The 19,920-nt window shown below is 40.7% G+C and overlaps 1 protein-coding gene across 1 annotated transcript in view; it reads left to right on the forward strand.

The window, feature by feature from the left end:
• The first annotated feature begins 245 nt into the window (after positions 1-245).
• KIF3B (kinesin family member 3B) overlaps positions 246-19,920 on the forward strand; it is a 39,205-nt gene continuing 19,530 nt past the window's right edge. Inside the window, exon 1 of the mRNA XM_090286217.1 lies at positions 246-341. The gene's annotated coding sequence lies outside the window, so the exon portion shown is untranslated. The remainder of the gene's footprint in view (positions 342-19,920) is intronic.

Below are 19,920 nucleotides of genomic sequence, written 5' to 3' on the forward strand. Positions count from 1 at the left end.
TTCCATTTTACAGATGGGGAAACTGAGGCACTGGTGGACTTAGGTCACATTGCTCTCTCCTCACACTCCTTAGATGGGTGCAAGACCAAGGTGTGTTGGGCCAATACCGAGTCTGCCCCGCCCCACCCCGCCCCGCCAGCTTTCCCTGTCCGCGGTTGGTATACAAATAAAGTTATTGAAATTGACACTGGTTGCTAAGGAAGTGGGTCGCGGAGCCCGGTTGCTAAGGAAGTGAGCGACTGAGGTCTCTCCCCATCCGGGGCAGCCGGGAATGGCTGAGCCCGGGATTCGCCGCCTCTCCCGCCGTCGCCGCCGCCGCCCGCTTTTGGCTGCAGCCGCAGGTGAGTCGGGGAGGAGCCCAAGAGCCCGCGGGGCAGGGCCGATCCCTGCTGCCGCGTGGGATCTTCCCGGAGGCTCACACGGGCGCCGCAGCCCGGCCTCGCTGCTCCCCGAGCCCCGAGCGGGAGCATCTTCTGCTATGCCTCCGGGGCATCCTCCTGCCGCTGGGCGGCCTCGCCCCTCCTTCCCCTGGTTGAGGTGCAGACAGACCCCCGCAGCAGGGGGTGGGGTCTACCTGGGCATCTGGGGCTGTAGCCAGGGACCCATCTTCGGAGGGAGGTGGGGAAGCAAAAGCCTGTGGTCCGAACCTCGGCACTGCCCCGGCTCACTCCGTGACCTTGGGCAAGTACCCTTCCCCTCCGTGGCCTCCGTTGACCTGTTTGGCCAAAGACACCCTAACACCTGCTGCTCAGGGTAGTTAAGATGATGAGGTGTGTATGTAGAAAGTGCCCTAAATGGGAAGAGGGAGAATTCTTAGGACATCCTAGTATGAGGGCCAAGTGTCCAGTTTGAAGTCTTGAGTGTCTGAGTTTGAGACTCTGCATTTCTACTTAGTAATTGTGTAGCCTTGGGCAAGTTAATCTCCCAACCTTTTCTGTATCTGTAAAATGTGTTAATGAACCACTGCGAATCCAGTGAGACAGATTAACTCAAGTAGCTTGGCACATAGTGAGTGCTCAACAAGCTATTAGGAGGCATGTGGGTTGGTTTGGGAAGGCTTCCAGGAGATGATTTTGAGACAGGTAGGATTTGGATTTTTAGAGTGCCAGCTTGTATGGGTATTCCTCCCACCCTTGTTGACATCCCCCATTCCCAGTTTTACTTCTTCATTCTGCTCAGAGCAAGGAAGGCGATGTGGACGTCTGCAAGTAGCCCTGACAGAGGAAACCCTGAGGTCAAGTCCTTGTAGATGGCCGAGGTTATGGTCTTACTATCTACTTGGGTCTTATTGACTCTTCCAGAAGAAAAATGGTATCTTATGTCTTTGGGAAAGTGTCGAACATGTAATACCTATTTACAAGTTTGATTAAGAACCTTTCAGTTACATTATCTCATATAATCTCCACATAGGCATTGCCAGGTAGGTGGTGATGTTATTTCCATTTCACAGATGAGGAAACTGAGGCTCAGAAAAGTGAATGGCTTGCCTAAGAATTTTATACCTCTTGAGTGATGGAGCAGGACACATTTCCAGGTAAATCCTGTATTTTCTCCCCCATATCCTTATGTCTCTGATTTCTCAACAGTAGCTATCACCAAGCCACAAGGGTATTCTTTTGTTAACTCTGATTGCTGTGGCTATAGGCTTGTCTGCTAGTGGCAAAGAAATAAGATCTTACACAAAGCTTCATTTAAATAGATACCATCCAAAGTGTAAACCTCAAAAAGAGCTGGAATGTTTAAAAGGGGCCTTCTCTGACCCTCAGTCTCCTCCTCTTTAATGAGAGGAGCAAGCTAGATGATATCTGAAGGCCCTTTCAGTGCTGTTACACAAATCCGGTTGCATGCTTGTGGTTTAAAGCATAGTATCAGGCTGCCTGGGTTCAGATCTTGGCACTGTCACTTCCAAACTGTGTGCCACTGAGCAGTTCACTTCACCTCTTTGTGCTGCAGTTTCCTCATCTGTAAAATGGGAATAATAGTATCCACCATGTAGGGCTATTGTAAGGATATATTTGAGCCTAATAGAGGTAAAATGCCTGGCAATTTTGGTAAATGTTAGCTATTGTTATGTAGGCTTAACATAGTACCTGTATATTCTATTTATGGTTAGAGAATGAATAAATGAAAGTATGTGCTAGGAATACCAGCTCTGGTCAACCTCACAAGGTCATTGCAAGCTTGAAATAGTGGTTATTACAGTATTATACAAATGTCAGTAATATGATAGGGTTGTCCCAGAAACCTGCAATCCCATGCCGGGTTGGAGTTGCAGAGGAAAATAAGAGCTGTTTGTAGGGTGCCATCCTGGATTGGTAGCTTGACTTCCAATTCAGTAAATGTTTCTTTAATCCCTGTATGCCAAGTACGTGGAGGATGTGGAAATAAGCCCCATCTCCCTATCCTTCAGGGACCTCAGAGCCTTATTTGCAAATGACTAACATTTGAAATGATTTGACTTCTTTTTTTTTTTCTTTTTAAAGATTTTATTTATTTCTAGAGAGAGGGGAAGGGAGGGAGATAGTGAGGGTGAGAAATATCAATATAAGAGAGAAACACTGATCAGCTGCCTCTTGCACACATCCCAACTGGGGACTGGGCCTAACGCAGCCATGTGCTCTCACTGGGAATTAAACTGGCGACCTTTCGCTTTGCAGGATGACGTCCAGCCACCTGAGCTACACCAGTCAGAATGATTTGATTTCTTTAAATGATTTCATATCTTGTATTTGCCCCTACTGCAAAGTAAAGCTGGTTCAGATCTCTTCTTTTGTGTCCCTGGGTTTATGTTGGGTGCATGGATTAGAAGTCTCAGTTTTCTCTCTTAAGCCCTTTCATCCACTGATGCCTGGGTCCCTGAGAAAGAGCCTTCTCTTGTGCTGGTTGCCCTGGCTGGGTGGCTCTGTTGGTTGGAGTGTTGTCCCCTACACGAACAGATTGTGAGTTCGATCCCTGGTCAGGGTATGTACTGGAGGCAACTGATCAATGTTTCTTTTTCACTTCAATGCTTCTCTCTGTCTCTCCCCCACCCCCGCCCACTTCTCCTTTCTCTAAAATCAATAAAAACATCCTCAGGTGAGGATTAAGAAAATAAAAACAATACAACACTCTGATTATGGTGCCTGATGGTTTCCGAAAATGCTTAAACATGCCTTTACTCATTTGGTTTTATCAGTAACCAAGCAAGGAAGGTAAGGTGCAGATTGAGGTCCCCATTTTACGGTCAAAGGACAGGAGATAAGAAAAGACATGCTGCTAGAAAGTGGCCCATTTCACATTGGAGTCCAGGTCTTTAGACTCCAAGTTCAGTATTCTCGCCCCTATGCTGCCTTAATTTTATTTACTCCGTATTGGCAGAGCACCTGGTGTGTGTCAGGCCCTGTTCTAGCCTGGGGATGTGATGGTAGATGGTAGCAAGGTAGATGAGGTCCTTGCTCTCAGGCAGAATACATTCTACTAGCAGCAACAGAAAAATAAACGAATGAATGAATAGGGGAATTTTGGTAGGAATAAGTACTGTGAAAAAATACAACAGTGATGTCACAGAGAATAACATCTCAAAGAGATTGGGGGGCTGCTATTTTAGTTGGGTGGTCAGAGAAGGCCTCTCTTAAGGTGGTGACATTTTTGCTGAGATTTACTGCCGGGAAGAGCCCAACCATTTGAAAATGTAGCTGAAGAAACAGCAAGGTTAAAGGCTCTGAAGTGGGAACAAGCTCGATTAAGTTCTGGGAACTGAAAGAAGGCTCAGAGGAGCTGGAACAGGTGAGCGGGGAGGGCATGTGGGAGAATGAAGAGGTGAGCTGATGTCGGGGCTGGGGCCTTGTAGGCTAGAGGAAAAGCAATGGGAAGCCATTGAAGGCTTTAAGAAGGGTAATGACATCATCTATTTTTTGTTTTTTAAAATCACTTTGGCCTCTTCGTGGCCAATGAATTTTAAGGGTCATAAGAATGGCAGCCAGGAGAGTCATTAGGAAGCAAGGTGAGAGATGATTGTGGCCTTCTTGGGTGGTGGCAGTGGAGAGAGTATAAGTGGATGTGTTTTGGAGGTAGAACCAGTAGGATGGTGGTTGGGAGTGATGAGCTAAAGGAATCAAGAATGACTGCTGGGTTTTTGGCCTGAGCAATTAGGTATATGCTGGTGGTGCCACCTGCCTCTAAAATGATGACAGGACTTTTTGGTAAGGTGCCCTGTGAGGAAGAATTAGCTATGATTCACTCTGAACTCCTTGGAGGAGAGTCACAAGGTATAATAAACATCATATCTTTTAGTCTGTGGGGAGGAGATCCCAGATTCCATTGCAGGAAGATAGCCAGGTGCTTCTCTTTGAAGCCTCCACCTTGGACATCCGTAAGCCCTTCTTCTCTCACAGTCTGGTTCTTTGCCAGCGTGTGGAGTGGCAGGTGTGGGCTTTGCCAGGCCTGTGTCCATCTGTCTCGTGCTGTTGGCGTTGCTGTGCTGACTTGAGATCTTGGCTAATGGAGGCTGGAAGGAGGCTGGCCAGCTCTGGGAGAGAAAATGGAACCACAAGTGAAGCTCACTGTCAGTGCCTCAAATGGCCATACGCTCCCTGCCAAAGCAGTTCTTTCCTTGGCCATCAAATGACATTTCTAAAGTTTCAGAACTCTTGATTTGAGAATCCCTTGAAAAGCAGTTGTGTCCTGCCAGAATTCCTAGAGGATTTTTGAATGGACCAAGGGAATTCAAGCTTTCTTTTCATATATGCTAATACTTCCATGTGTAAATTTAGGCTTTCTAATATTGTAATTTCTGCATTGTGAATTGTAAGACTAATAATCCAACTTGTATAGCTTTGTTTGTGACTTAGAATGCTCTTTCATCTGCATTCTCATTTACTAATGTCCAGTCAATTGAGATCATGTGCAATATGTATTATCCTCAGTTTACAGATGAAACATTTAGATGCTAAAAGGTTATTCATTTTTATCGATAATATTAAGCACCTACTAGGTGCTGGGGTAAGTAAATCTTTGCTGCTCAAAGTGTTCTGCATGACAGAGATACCCATGTCTCCTGGGTGCTTATTTGAAATGCAGAATCTAAGCCTAGATCTAATAAACCAGTCTGCATTTTACCAAGGATCCCCCTCCCCCAAGTGTTTCCTGTGTGCATTAAAGCTTCAGATGCAATTGTTTGGTAGTAAGTAGCAAAACTATGATAATAAATGTAATGGGAATAGGTAACATTGAACCAAGCACTGTTCTAAGCACTTTACACATGTCTCATTTAGTCCTCACAGCAACCCTGTAACATGGGTACTGTTATGATTTCCCCCTTTCCAGAAGAGGAAAGTAGAGGTACACAAACGTCAAATAATTTCCCCAGATCTGCCCACCCCAAGTCCATTGTTCTTTCTGCCACTCACTTATTCATCTATTTTCCAGGTGGAAAGTACATTCCTGATGTGTTGCTAAAAGCCTTTCTCTTCTGTACATGGGTAACACATTTTAAAAGATTTTATTGATTTTTAAGAGGGGGAAGGGAGAAAAAGGAAACATCAATTAGTTGCCTCTCTCATGCCCCCAACTGGGGACCTGGCCCACAGCCCAGGCATGTGCCCTGACCAGGAATCGAACCAGTGACCCATTCTTTGGTTTGCAGGATGATTCCCATCCCACAGCCACACCAGTCAGGGTTGGGTAACAAATTTGAAATGCTGATTAAAAAGTGACTTCAGCCCTGTGGGCTCATTGTTTTCCTTTCAATGTCTCCATATGTCTTCAGAGTCTTCGAAAGGTTTCTTGGTCAAGGCCTATGCCATCCGGGATTCTGGTGTGAAAAGGCAGTGGGAATGGGTGGAGGCGTGAATTCTGATAGCAATTCGGCCACTTGCTGTGTGATCTGGGGCAAGTAACTCAACCGTTCTGGCCCTTGACTCTGTATACACAAAATCAGGACATGGGCCAGTCTTCCAAGTTCTTCTAGTTCTGCATGAAAAATTGAGCTTTGAATTGGGTGATAATGTCTTCTTCCTTGGTGACCTCATGCTGAGCTTTCTCCCAGACCTTCAAGGGTGAGGCTTTTAGAGCATATTTCTTGGCAGTCTGAGATCATTACAATCAGTTCATCTTTCCATCATCACACATCTGCACTGAAGATTGGGATGTTAGAATTTAAGTTCCACTTAATCATGGTGACACATTGTGTCTCCTCACTTTGTTACACTGGTGGCAGACATTGAGCTCTTCACACATAGGCAGATCTCTCTCCAGCATGATGATTTATTTAAATCATAGTTTGCATTAGAGAGCACTGGTGATCACTGAAGTAGGTATGGTTTTATTTTTTAAGTTTTTGGCAAGATATTTGCAGCACTTGCATTTTGTCATATTTGAACATATGAGTAGTGTATAAATGGAAGTGGGTCCTAGTAAAAAAGAAATTGTAATAAATTATTGGGAGTTGAGATTTGACAATCTGTTATTACCTACTGGGGAGTCCTTCATATCACCTTCAGTGGTTTCAGGAAGGGCTTGCCTTGGGGCTTTTGTGGGTAACATAAACAGAAACTAAAAGCTCATAGCATGGGCTGAGGCAGCTTAGTGGATTGCAGAAGTCATTACTTTAGAAGACATTTCAATAACCTAAGCAAAAAAATTCTAGCTAGTAAATCATAAAAGATTCCATCCAGGTAAGATAAAATATCAGCTCAAGTTACTTAAGATAACCACAAGAAGATAGTTTTTGGTGGAACTACTTACTGGTTTTGCAAGATCTGCAATAACGAGTCAGATTCTAGACTAAGAAATACATAGTGTTTTTCCTTCCTTATTTCAATTGCCAGAATTTTTTAATACAATTTATTTTCCGGTTTATAAAAACAATGAACTTCCTTTGAAGAAAATTCTGAGAAGATTAAATAAGATTCACTTCAAGGCCCTGGTGGTCTTGCTCAGTGGATTGAGTGCCAGCCTGCAGACCAAAAGGTTGCCAGTTCGATTCCCAGTCGGGGCACATACCTGGGTTGCGGGCCAGTTGGGGGCGTGCAAGAGACAACAGATCAATGATGTGTCTCTCACACATTGATGTTTCTCTCCCTCTCTTTCTCCCTTCTCTCTAGAAATAAATAAATAAAACCTAACAAAAAAAGAGAAAGATTCACTTTTAAGTCCCAGCACCCAGAAATAACCACTGTTAACATCTTACAGTCCAAAGACAAATACATTCTTAAATGTATTTTATCTCATGGATGTACAGTTCTTATTTCCCTTTTTGTTGTCCTTTAGGCTGCTTTCAATATTTAAATATTATCGATAATGCTATAGAGAGTATCTTGATAGTTATCTTTGCATAAAACTTTGTCTACATTTCTGATGATTTCTTTAAACTAGATTCTTTAATTGTTAAAAATTTTTAATTACAAAGGCAGCCCCCTTAAATAATGTTTTGAATAAAGCAGTGTCTAAGGTTGAAAAGGCAGACAGTATTACAATTTTGTGGGGAAAGATTACCTATGAAAATGGTATCCTGATTCAATTTCAGTGGACTTGTTTATTTGCAGATATATTTTTATTTTTATTTATTTTTTTTTTCAAGCTTTATTAACAACCTGCAGATATATTTTTAGATAAATGTACTCAAAGTGTAACTTCCATTCTTGCATTGTAAACGTTTACTTAACATTTCGTAACTGTTTCCCATGTTTCGATGTTTAGTAATTATGAACTAGTAAACTTTCTGTAGTGTTGGGCATTAAAGTTGTTTCCAGCTTCTTACAATCATAGAGTGCTATAGTGAACATCTTTGCTTCCCTCTCAACCTCATAAGAGAACAATTCTAAGTAAATGGTTTGGGAAAAGTTAGAATTTTCAAAAGTTCTAAACAAAAACTATACATTTTCCTTCTTAAAATTTGATTTGGATTTTCTAAAAGTATCTTTAAAAACACAGCTTTCTTGAGCTATAACTCAAAGAAGTTATCTTTCAGTAGTCTTTCTCAGCCTTCCTATTGCTTCTCCTTAAACTGTTTTTCTTTTGATACAGAATGCACTATGAGTGGGCGCCAGAACATGGGCCTTTAACATTTAAGCCCTTCATTCTCTGAACAGGCTGTTGGTTGGCAACATTAACCAGAAATACTATATGTACATTCTTGGTTTGGGGCACTGTAGGAGCTCTGAGAGCAAGCATGTCATTATGGAATTGGACAGTGAACCATGATACATGATAGCTCTGGTGGACTTTTGGAGAGGGTTTTCTTTTTAAGTATTTAACTCATTATATTACTGAAATAAATTACGTGATTTATAGGGAATTCTACTTGATCAACTTTGGGAACTGTTTACTATAGAGGTGGCATACGTAGACAGAGTTTCTCCAGCATTACTGTACACGCAGATCTCTAGGGATCCTTTTTTAAAAAATATTTATTTTGATTTACATTTTAAGTATTTCTTCAAGATTTTATTTATTTTTAGAGTAGGAAAGGGAGGGAGAAAAAGAGGGAGAGAAACATCAATGTGCAAGAGAAACATTGATCAGTTGCCTCTCACACGCCCCCAGCTGGAGGCTAACCTGCAACCCAGGCAGATGCCCTGACCAGGAATCAAACCAGCGATCTCTCGGTTTGTGTGCTGATGTTGATGCTCAACCCACGGAACCACACCAGTCAGGGCTCCAGGGATCTTGATAAACTGGGATTTTGATTTAGGGGGTCTGGATGGAGTTAGAATATGCAGAACTAAACAAGGTGGGACAGAAAATTTTAGGTGACATCCAGACACAGCACCCTGAATTATGTTGAGTGACATGGTAAGAGTTATTTCCTTTTAAATTCTTTTGGTTCTTCTGACTATGTCAGAGAGAATATTTGTTTAGTTCCAGTCTGTTTCTTAACACTTGCTAAGCTGGATTTCTAAGCAGGAGAGATCAGGTCTCAGCCTTAGGGAAGCTACAGTGTCTAGCTAGACTTTAGTGACTTTGTTGTGTGTCCTTGTTTTTATTTTCACAGTTACCTTCCATTTGCAACAAGTGATATTGATTTTCTAGTCACAGTAGGGATATAAAGTTACTTTTAAAAAAATAAATTTGTGATAAAAGAAAATAGCTTTCAAGAAGAACGTCAAGTAAATAAATAGTACAGGTGGTGCAGGAATATGACAAACACTGTGACAATCCTATGGCTGATATTTAGGACATGCTGGTGTAGAAAAAAAGGCCATGAACTTTGGAGCCGGTGAGACCTGGTTTCTGCTTGCTTTGCCACTTATTAACTCAGTGTGTCATGTTACTTCCCTCTCCAAGTCTGAGGTTTGTTATTTTTCACTCCTGTAAATTGAGTCAGGGCAGAAGCACCTCCTGTGGGCCAGGCACTGTAATGCTTGTCCTGGTCTGCTCCTCACACAGCTCCAAAGTGCAGTGTGTTGGTGTTCTAGCTTTGCAGGGGAGGAAATGGAAGCAGAGGAGTGAACTTGCATGGAGTTGTAGAACTAGGACTACTAGGACTGGGTTTCAATCCCAGGTGTGTCTTGAATCTTTTTTCATTATTCTAGGCCACCTCCCTCTTTTAAATATAGGCTTTGCTATGACTCTCTACCCAGGTGAATGGTAGTCTAATTAAAATGAAAAGTCATTACACACACCCATGTTCACTACAGCGTAATTCACAGTAGCCAAGAGGTGGAAGCAGCCCAAATATTTACGGGCAGGTCAGTGGATAAAGGAAATGTGGTGTATACATACAATGGGATATTATTTATGAGAGAGAGAGAGAGAGAGAGAGAGATCTTGTCACTTGCTATAACATGAATGAACCATGAGTAGAATAATGTTTCCAGGGCCTGGTGAAGGGAAAATAGGGAATTGTTATTTGATAGGTATAGAGTTTCAGTTTGTCAAGATGAAAAGGTTCTAGGTATCTACCATACAACAATATGGATATAGTTAACACTGCTGAACTGTATACTTAAAAATGGTTACGAGGGTACCTTTTATATTATGTGGGTTTTTTACTACAATTAAACATGTCAATAAATGATGGAATAAAATAAGAAGCAAAAATATATATATAAATAAAAGTTAACAAAGAAAAGGAAAGCCATTGGTTGGGGCAATTTCTTTTTTTTCATTATGGAAAATCTCAGCCATACGTGAAAGTAGAATAGTAGAATGAGCTGTGAACCCATTACCCTGCTCCAGCAGTTATCAGCGTGTGGTAATTGTTTGACCTGTAACCTTCCATCACCCCACCCCACCCTACCCCTGATTATGTTGATCCCAGACATCATATAACTTTTATCTGAAAATACTTCTGTGAGAATCTAAAGTAAGAACCGTCTTTTAGCCCTGACCTGGCATGGCTTAATGGGTTGGGCATTGTACTGCAAACCAAAAGGTCACCGGTTCAGTTTCTGGTCAGGGTACAGGCCTGGGTTGCTGGCCAGGTCCAGTCGATATTTCTTTCACACATCTATGTTTCTTTCTCTTCCTCTCCTTCTCCCTCCCTTCCTCTCTCTCTAAAAATAAATACAAATAATATCTAAAAAAGAACCTTCTTTTAAAAATACAATTTTCACACCTTAAAAAGTAACAATTCCTTCACACCATGTAGTAGCCAGCATTCAAATTTCCTTGATTGTGTCACACATTTAAAATTTTATTTATTTATTAATTTGAGAGAGAGAGAGATCAGTTTGTTGTTCCACTTATTTGTGCATTCATTGGTTGATTCTTGTATGTGCCCTGACCAGAAATTGAATCTACAACCTTGGAGTATCAGGATGAGGCTCTAACCAACTGAGATACCCAGCCAAGGCCTCATAACATTGTTTTAATAGTTGGTTTATTTGAATCAAGATCCAAAAAAGGGTCCCAATCTAGGGCCAAATGTTGTATTTGATTGATTAATCGTCTTAATCAGAGTATAATTTTTTAGCAGAGAAACAACTTCATTTCTTTCCTGGATTAGTACATGGAATGAGAAGTTCCTGTCAGGAAGGCTCTTCCAGCTTCAAAGCTTAGTGGTGGTTCAGAGCGAGAGCTCTGTATGTCAGCGTTGTGTGGACAACAGGGTACACTGTTAGCAAGAGGATCAATGGTACAGCCTGGGGAGGGGGGAAGATGGTGCCCTCCGTCAAGAAGGAACATGCATGCATTTACATGTCTAGGAATGGATCCTACTAATTACTCCCACCTGTAGCTAAAGGGTTATGTTTAAGTTATTCACTGAAGCATTGTTTGTAGTAGCAAAATACTGGAAACCATCAGAAGATCCCTCAGCAGGGGACTAATTAAATACATTATAAGAGAACCATACTATGGCATCTGGGCAACTGTTATTTTATTTTATTTTTTTTTTGTGTGTGTGTCTAGAACAGTTTACTTTTAGTCTTCAATCTACTTTTCATTGTGTAAGACCTATAGTGAAATGTTTGAATACTCTTAAGGTTAATTTGTACCAAACGGGATTTTTGCAGACTCTATTCAGCAGAAAATATAATTTCTAAGTGAAACTGCTTCTGATTATGTAGTTAACATATATGACTTCAGATATAATAAAACCTATTAGTTAAAAGAAAAAGAGTTTTGGCCTTTTGAGATCTCCTGTGATTCCATATGGGCAACTGTTTTAAAGGGGAGTGGAGCTGTCTCCAAGATCTATGAAGCAAAATGGAGAATGGTGCATGGGATACTTCCATCTGAGCTAGAAGTGTGCAGGGGCAGTACGGACGCATTAATGCTTACATAAGCATTGACTTTCTCCCACGGGCAGGGGGAAGATGTGCTCGTTCACTGTAGACTCACCCATACAGCTTGAATTGTTTTAATCTATGAATATATTGATATTCAATGTATATATGCAGATGAATGTGTTTTTAAAGTAAGTTTATATGTGGGTTTTAAATAAGGCAAACCTGGTTTTGAATCCTGACTGTTCTACTTAATTGCTGTGTGACCTTGGGCAAATTAATTTCTTCGAACCTCCCATGCTTATTTTCAAAATAGAGCTAATACCTTTTCCTCATAAGGTGATTGGGAGGATAAAAGGAATCCACATTAAGCTCTTGCTAAACTGTGAATTATGACTATTAAATACAACAAAACCCCAGACCCACATTGCTTCTGAATGAGAATTGTCTTCTAGACTTGAATATGTTTTTTATGAGTGTAATCTATGAATGTTTAACAACTGGATACAAAAAGGGATTTCTTTCCCTCTTTTTCCTCTGTGATAAATGCTTTCTTTGTTTGCCTGCTTCAGTCATCAAATGACAGGGCATGGCGTCAATTTGAATTCAGGGCAGGCATTTATTTGTTCATGTTTCTTGTCTGTGACCTTTCTAGGTTTCTTTCCAGATAAGTAGCCTGTCTTCCTAGGACCCTTAAGCCGAAATCAAGCTGCTAGACATTTTCCCCAGAGAAAAAATAGCTTTATTTCCATCCCCCCACATTGAGAAACAAAATATACGCACCTAATAAAAAGGCTAGAGAAAACAAAAAAATCACTTGGGCTTACTCCCAGAGATTAGTATTGCTTGCATTTCCTGAGTTTATTACACATTTTGTGCTAGGCTAAGCATTGAACATTTATTAGCTTATTTAGCCATTGGTTCTTAAAAGTAGCTGTTATTATTAACCCCATTTTATCGAAGTTATGACTTAGGTAACTTTCTCAAAATTCTATAGCCAAGTGGCAGAACAGAAATTCAAACACTGACCTGTTGAACACTAAAACTTGTGCATCAACCTTGACTTTACACTGTCTCTCCCACATCTTTCTCTGCAGATTTCACCATAGTAACTTTACTTGGTAGCCTGCTTTTTTTTCACTCAACAAAAATGTCATGAACATCTTCCCATATGTAAATACCCAGAGGTGTATTGCTGTTCTAATGACTGCCTAAATTCACATTGTAGAGATATGTCATAATCTAACTGGTCCCTTATTGATGAGTATTTAAGTGGTTAGAGATGGTGCTGTGATAAACATAAACATGTACATACATTTTGCACATATATTCAGTTATTCAAACCCTGGCTGGTTTGGCTCAGTGGATTGAGCGTCGGCCTGCGAGCTAAGTGTCGCTGGTTCGATCTTCCAGTCAGGGCACATCAGAGAAGGAAAACTCTGACTCCAAAAAACCTCCGCTGCCTTGCGGCATACCTCTTCAGGGGAAAGGCTAAGGGAGTAAACCCCGACAGAAAATCCGGAGCCGGAGTCCCTAAGGCGGTTCGACGTTGTAGTCAACACCGGCAACTCCTGCGGCGCACCTGAAGCCAAGCTGTATTGACTCCGTCTTTCCCTTGGACCCTTCAGCTGCGAAGAGAGGGGGGGTCTGCTGCATGGGCAACAGCAGACCCTCCATATCACCCTGCCCAGGCTCTGTAGCTTCAGCTTCACTGGAGAGGACACTCCAGCGTCATCAGAAGATGTCGATTCAACACGGGAGGAGACAGATACTGTGTCACTCCCGAGTCGGACTGCACAACCATTCTCGGCGATGCAGATAGACTCTTAAGAAGCTACACCATCGTCTCTCGAGACGGACGGCTGCCGACGATTCAGTTATTCAATGATGTCCTTAAAATAATTCCAAGAAATGGCTTTGCTGTTTCAAGGGAGTAATTATATTTCAAGTATTATACATGATTTATTTTAGTATCACTCTACCCAATTGCCTTCGAATAATTTGTACCAGTTTGGGATGCTATGGTTCTTGTAAGGGACAATTTGAAAGTTTTTAGACAATTTACACAACTGTTTGGCTTACAAAAAAGATGACTTAAAGTTTGAGATGCTGTGTACCTTGTATGTATTGTAAGGCATGGTTTGAAAGTCTTTAGACGTTATACAACTGTTTGGCTTACAAAAAAAGATGACTTTATGTTTATAAGCAGTACCTGTAATAATAACAGAATGTTATTTTGAGATATTCACTCTGAGCACCTTCTCAGACTGAGGCTATATGACATGCTACATTGGTATTAGAGAGATGAAGATTCCATTGCTGTAGGCCTCATCGAAACTCTTTTTTTGAAGCTTCACCATAAAGTTGAGACAAGTAGTTTTACTCCTAGGGTCCTTTGTTCATCTTTTTTTAAAAAATTTAATCTTATTGTATTTTTCCATTACCATTTAACCCCATATATCCCCCCTCCCCCCAGCAATCACCACAGTTGTCCACGCCCATGAGTCCTTTTTCCTTTTTGCTCAATCCCTCCGCCCCTCACCACTCCCCGACTCGCTGTCACCCTGTTCTCCATCTATGAGTCTGTCCCCATTTTCCTTGTTAGTTCAGTGTGTTCATTAGATTCCACACATGAGTGAAATCATATGGTACTTGTCTTTCTTTGACTGGCTTATTTCACTTAGCATAATGTTCTCCAGGCCCGTCTGTACTGTTGCAAAGGGTAAATTTTATTTTTTTATGGCTGACTAGTATTCCATTGTGTAAATGTCCCATGGTGGTTTTCTTTGTTCATCATTTAAAACATTTTTTATTACCTTATTTTCATGGTGGTCAGTAAAAATGGACAGATGAAAAGAGGAAAATAATGACTTTTAACACCTGGATATTAGTTGACTTAATTTCACAAAACTTTTCCATGCCTTTTTTGTTTTTCTGACTAGGTAATATATTCATGATTCAAAACTCAAGATGGTGCGAAGTGTATACAATGAAAAGTCTCTGTTCCACTCTTGGCCCTCAGCCACCCAGCACTCCCTGCAGTCCACCAGTGTTTTATCTGGCTCTTGTATAACCCTCCAGATGTATTTTATGCACATCTGGAACTATTCCCTCCACACACACCTTAAGTCCTTTTAAAATCCTGCAGGGCAGTGATGTTATTTTTCAACTGGATATTAATAATCTTGTTTTGAACGTTGTGTTAACTCCTATTGTGATAACTGGCCATCTTGGGAACCAGGGATTCATAGTTGACTTGCTGTCCTGTGTGGTTCTGGGATACTTCAAAACAATTAGCAACCATTGTGAAAGACAGTAGTGTTTTTGGTGATGAGGTGGATACAGAGTAGAAACAGCTGTTTCCCCTGAGAGAAAGCTGCACAGGGCATTGGTTTGGACTGGTTAATAGGGAGTCACTTTTATCTCCTTGTCCCAGTGTTGCAGTGCTTATTTGATGGCCCATGTGATCTATGGTTTGGGCTGCCTTTCAGGCACTCGGAGTCCTTGAACTCCACGCCAGGCAGTTGGCAGGTGGTTGCCTGGTCTGATCTTAGAGGACATTGCGTTGGAATGCATTGATTAAAGATGCGTTAGTATGCACTCTGTGTGCCGCAGATTGTTCCTTCTTGCAGGGCTGTTTCTGATGAATTGCCAGGCCTTTTCTCCCCCTCATTTGAAGATACCACATGCTCTTTACAGAAAAGTTGGAAAGTACAGAAGTATTGAAAACAGGAAACCACCTCTAGTCCATCATCCAAAGTGGACCACTATTGATGTTTTGATGTGTTTTATTTTTCTACAGTTGTGATCGCATGCCTTCAATTTTGTAAACTGCTTTTTCAGTTATGGTAAACATTTTCCATGTCATTGCAGAGCCTTGGTAAATATGGTTTTAAAAGATGGACTAGCATGGTGGACCTTTCTTAATCATGTCATGTGTACATGAATTTGGTCGTAGACAGAGATTGTCTACAGGAGCCAGGCAGGAAGTGTAAATGAGCAAGGCAGGCTGGGTATGAGACAGTAGGTATGGAGAGGGCAGGACCACCTAATAGGCACCTGTTGCTCAGCTCCCATTGCTGCCAGTTGGAGCACGGGCCAGGGCTGTCAGATATACCCATTCTTCCGGAGAAGCAGAAAATCTGCTTTTTATTTTTTATTTTTAAATGTAAAATTGGTAGGGTTTTCTCTTTTTTTATTGAGAAATTTTAAACATTCAGAGAGTAAATATGAAACAGCCAGAGTTGACAGCATTTTTTTCTTATTTGCTTCGAGCCTCATTCCCTCCCTCTTTTGTTCTTTTGGATAAAATTGAAATATCTCTCTCATTTCTAGCCCCTTTCTCCAACATTCTCCTGTTCACCCTACCCAATGGCATAAATCATTGTATATCCTTCTCTCCTCCTTTTTAATACTTATATGGACATGAGCACCAAAGTGTTTTGTTTTTAATCATAATTATTACTGTACAGCTTGCTTTCATACTCAACCTGTTTATCTATGTAAATGTATACAGGGTGGGGCAAAAGTAGGTTTACAGTTGTTCTTATGGGAAACAATACAATAATTAATAAATACTACAAGAATAAACACTGTGTTTCACATACTCACAACTATAAACCTGCTTTTGCCTGCCCTGTATAACTAATTCAGTGTTGGCAGACTTTTTCTGTAAAAGATCAGGTAGTAAGTATTTTAGGTTTTGTGGGCCATACTGTCTCTGCTGCAGCTATTCAACTCTGCTATTTTATAGCTAACACAGCCATAGATAATATGTAAACAAAGGGTTATAGCTGTGTTCCAATAAAACTTTATTTACAAAACAGGCTGTGGGCTGGATTTGGCCTGTGGGCTGTAGTTTGCTGACCCCTGCTCTAATTCATTCCTTTTAACTACTGAACAGTATACTATCTATAATATGAATGTACCATATTTTATGTTTCGAGTCCTCTATAAATGCATGTTTAGGTTGTTTTCAGTTTTTCTATTATTTTAGCAGTGCTTCAGGAAGCCTCCTGTGCGCCTGTGCAAAGGTGGTTCACCAAGACACACACATATGTACAAGTGGGATTGCTGAAGGTTTTCTTCTTTTCTATTTTAACAACAGGTGGGCCAAATAAAATGCTTCAGGTAGAATGTGATCAGTTTCTGACCTCTATCCTAGAATCTCTTGAGGTAAGACTGCATGAGAGCTTAGCAAAGGTGAGGGTGGGTGAATCCCAACAGCAAAGAGTTGGAGAATGGTCTGGGCGAACGTGGCTGCCCTGAGAAATGTGCACCTGATTTCCTCAGAGGACAAAAGATGAGGTTGGGGGAAAAACCTCAGTATTTCATGTGTTGTAGTCATTAAAATGATACTTGTTAACATCAGAATAAGTTCTAACAGAAAAAGTATTCAGGATGAAAGTGATGAGCTGCTGACCTGTGCTCCCATCTTTCCTGACAATTCTGTGAGTTCCTTTAAAGATTTATCACTGTAATTAGACCCGCTAGAAGAAGAATAAGGAAGGTAATAAAGTAAAGAAAGAGTATCAGGGCATCCTTCCAAGAAAACTCTCTCCTTTGAGGCAGACCCGGAGCAAGATTTTAAGCCCTGGTGGCAGGAAATTAAATTAGTCCATCTTCCTGAAATAATACATCAATAAAACATGGCTAGTTCAGTTGAGCTTAGTGAGTTCAGAAAAGAAATGGTGTTCTGTGTTCTGAGTTGAGATTTAATTAAGGGACTCAGGCTTTGGGAATTCTTTCTTTTAAAAAGATTTTTAAGATGATTGTAGGTCATTATCATTCATTTGTTTTTATTGTTTTGGAGAGCTCAAAAAATATATGGGGCTGTAACAGAAGCAGCTAAACATCAAAGTCAGCCTGCTGCAGGCTTTCTTTTTTTTCTCTTTAACAGGCTTGAGGACACATTGTTTTGATAGGTAAAAGCTAGACAGCTCTGCCTCTTCAGGAGTATGTAATGCAGAAGAATGGGTCATGTTCACTGACCCCGTTCCACATCCACCCCCTGACGTTTCTGTTACTCCATCAAGTCTGGGATCTTGTCTAACTGTCCCACAACACTGCAGCAGAGACCTCCCCAAAGGAGGCTTAAGGACCTGGGGTGTGAGCTTGGCACCTAGATATTTTGTTAAAATGGAAGGATACAGGCAAGGGATCAGCCACAGCTATAGCCTGGGGGCTATTTCCCTGGAAAAGAAGCAGTAAACATACTGGCCATTCTAACATCTGGTTCCTTCTCATCTGGCAGAATTTTAATAGCATCTAGAAGATGGTGAATGAAGGAGCTGCCTTTTACATAGTTTTCTTTAAAAGGCTTGAGATTTACTTCTAATTGAACATTGGTTAGGTATTTGGACCTCAATTTAATCTGATTTTTTTAGGATGATGACTGCCAATCAAAGAAGAGAAAATGTTGGTCTAGTGATGTTTAATGTCTAAAATTAGAGTGGACAGGTAATCTCAGTAATGACCCTTTGATGAATCTCTTGGATGGATATGTATTATTTTTAATTTAGCTGTATATTAGTTCACAAAGCACTTCTACCTTTCTAATGCCTATTAGTCTCACAATTATATAAAGGAAAAAGAATGACTCCTATTTTACAGATACTACAGAGAAAGTGTCCAGAGGGGGTAAGAGGACTTCCAGTTCTTCATTCTAGACATTACTTACTAGAAAAAGTATGAAAACTTTTTATGTTTCCACATACTTAGCAGTGGAACCGTTTTGTTTTTTTTTATTTTTTATGAAAGTTCAATGGAGGGACATACTGATTTTCTATATTTATTAAGCTTTAGCGTATACGCTTAGAGTGGCCCACTACTGTTTCACATTCTCCTGCCCTTTTTTTTTTTTATTTTTATCCTCACCTGAGGATATGTTTATTGACTTTTAGGCAGAGGGGAAGGGAGAGAGAATGAGAGAAAGACACATCAGTGTGAGAGAAAAACATTGATTGGTTGCCTCTTGTATGTGCCCTGACTGGAATCAAACCTACAACCTTTTTGGTGTATGGGATGACGTGCCAACTGAGCCCCCGAACCAGGGCCATTCTCCCTCCCTTTTGTTGGCAGGGAATAGGTCATTCTCACAGCTAAAAAAATATTTTGTTATCACTGCTCTCAGTATCTATTAAAATTACAAATGCATATGTCCTGTGATCTAGGAATTGCACTTCTAGAAATGTATCCTTACAGGTATACTTTCCTACACATGAAAGATCCTATGTTCTTCATAGTAAAATATCAGAAACAGCTTAAGTGCTAGGTTAGTGGTTAAATAAATTATGATGCTTCCATACAGTGAGAGATGTGGCTGCTTTCACAAAGAACGAGGCAGCTCTACATTTACTGAAGGAGCAAGCTCCGGGATACTTGGTTTGGTGAGAAAAAGAGGGTGCAGGGCACTGTGTATTGCTGTGTATAACTTACTGTGCTTGTGTAAAATGGGAGGGGGAAGTATGTATTAATACATATTTGCTTGTTTTGCATTAACTAGTTCAGGAAGATTAAAATCTAGTAACACTTGCCTTGTGGGTCGGAAACTGGGTTAGGGAGAACAGGTCAGGTAGAGGGACCTGTCACCAAAGGACCTTTTGAATCGAGAACTGTGTGAGTTACCTATTTTTTTTTTTTTTTAATCCTGCACTGAGTTTTTCAAGAGTCTGAGGTCCTTGTTCCCTACTCCTTCCCAAAGGACTCATTTAATCACCCTTTCTTCTGCTCCCTGAGTTTTCTGGCACCAAATGAAGTTCTCTTTTTTTTGTTTTAACTTAAAAAATGTTCACACCTATTTTCTTATTTGCATTCAAATTATATTAAACATATTGATTGGGTAAATGCTTTCTGTGTTATGCATTACATCACATCCTCATTTATTTTAATAGATTTTGCACAAGCCATAGTTTATGATTTTAAAATGGGAAAGTATTATCAGGACAAGATAGGAATTTCAAAAGTACAAACAAGTATATAATAGAAAGTTGTTTGTTTTTTATTTTATTTTTTTTATCTCTGTAGACTTCTGAGTCCCTTATGCCCATAATTCCCTTGATGAGGCTGCTACTGTTGGCATTTTCACATGTATACTTCTAATAATATGGTATACATATCAAGCATAAACACATAGGATTCCACTACATATGTTAAATAATTTATTTAATCAGCCCCGTCTTGAAGGGAATTGGGGTTTTCCACAGTCTATCACTGCCACAAAATGGTGGTATAACAGCCCTGGTTGAAGTGGCTCAGTGGGTTGGCACTGGTT

This window comes from Furipterus horrens, unplaced genomic scaffold (assembly GCF_987537825.1).
Source record: "Furipterus horrens unplaced genomic scaffold, mFurHor1.1.pri manual_scaffold_8, whole genome shotgun sequence".
Lineage (NCBI taxonomy): Eukaryota > Metazoa > Chordata > Mammalia > Chiroptera > Furipteridae > Furipterus > Furipterus horrens.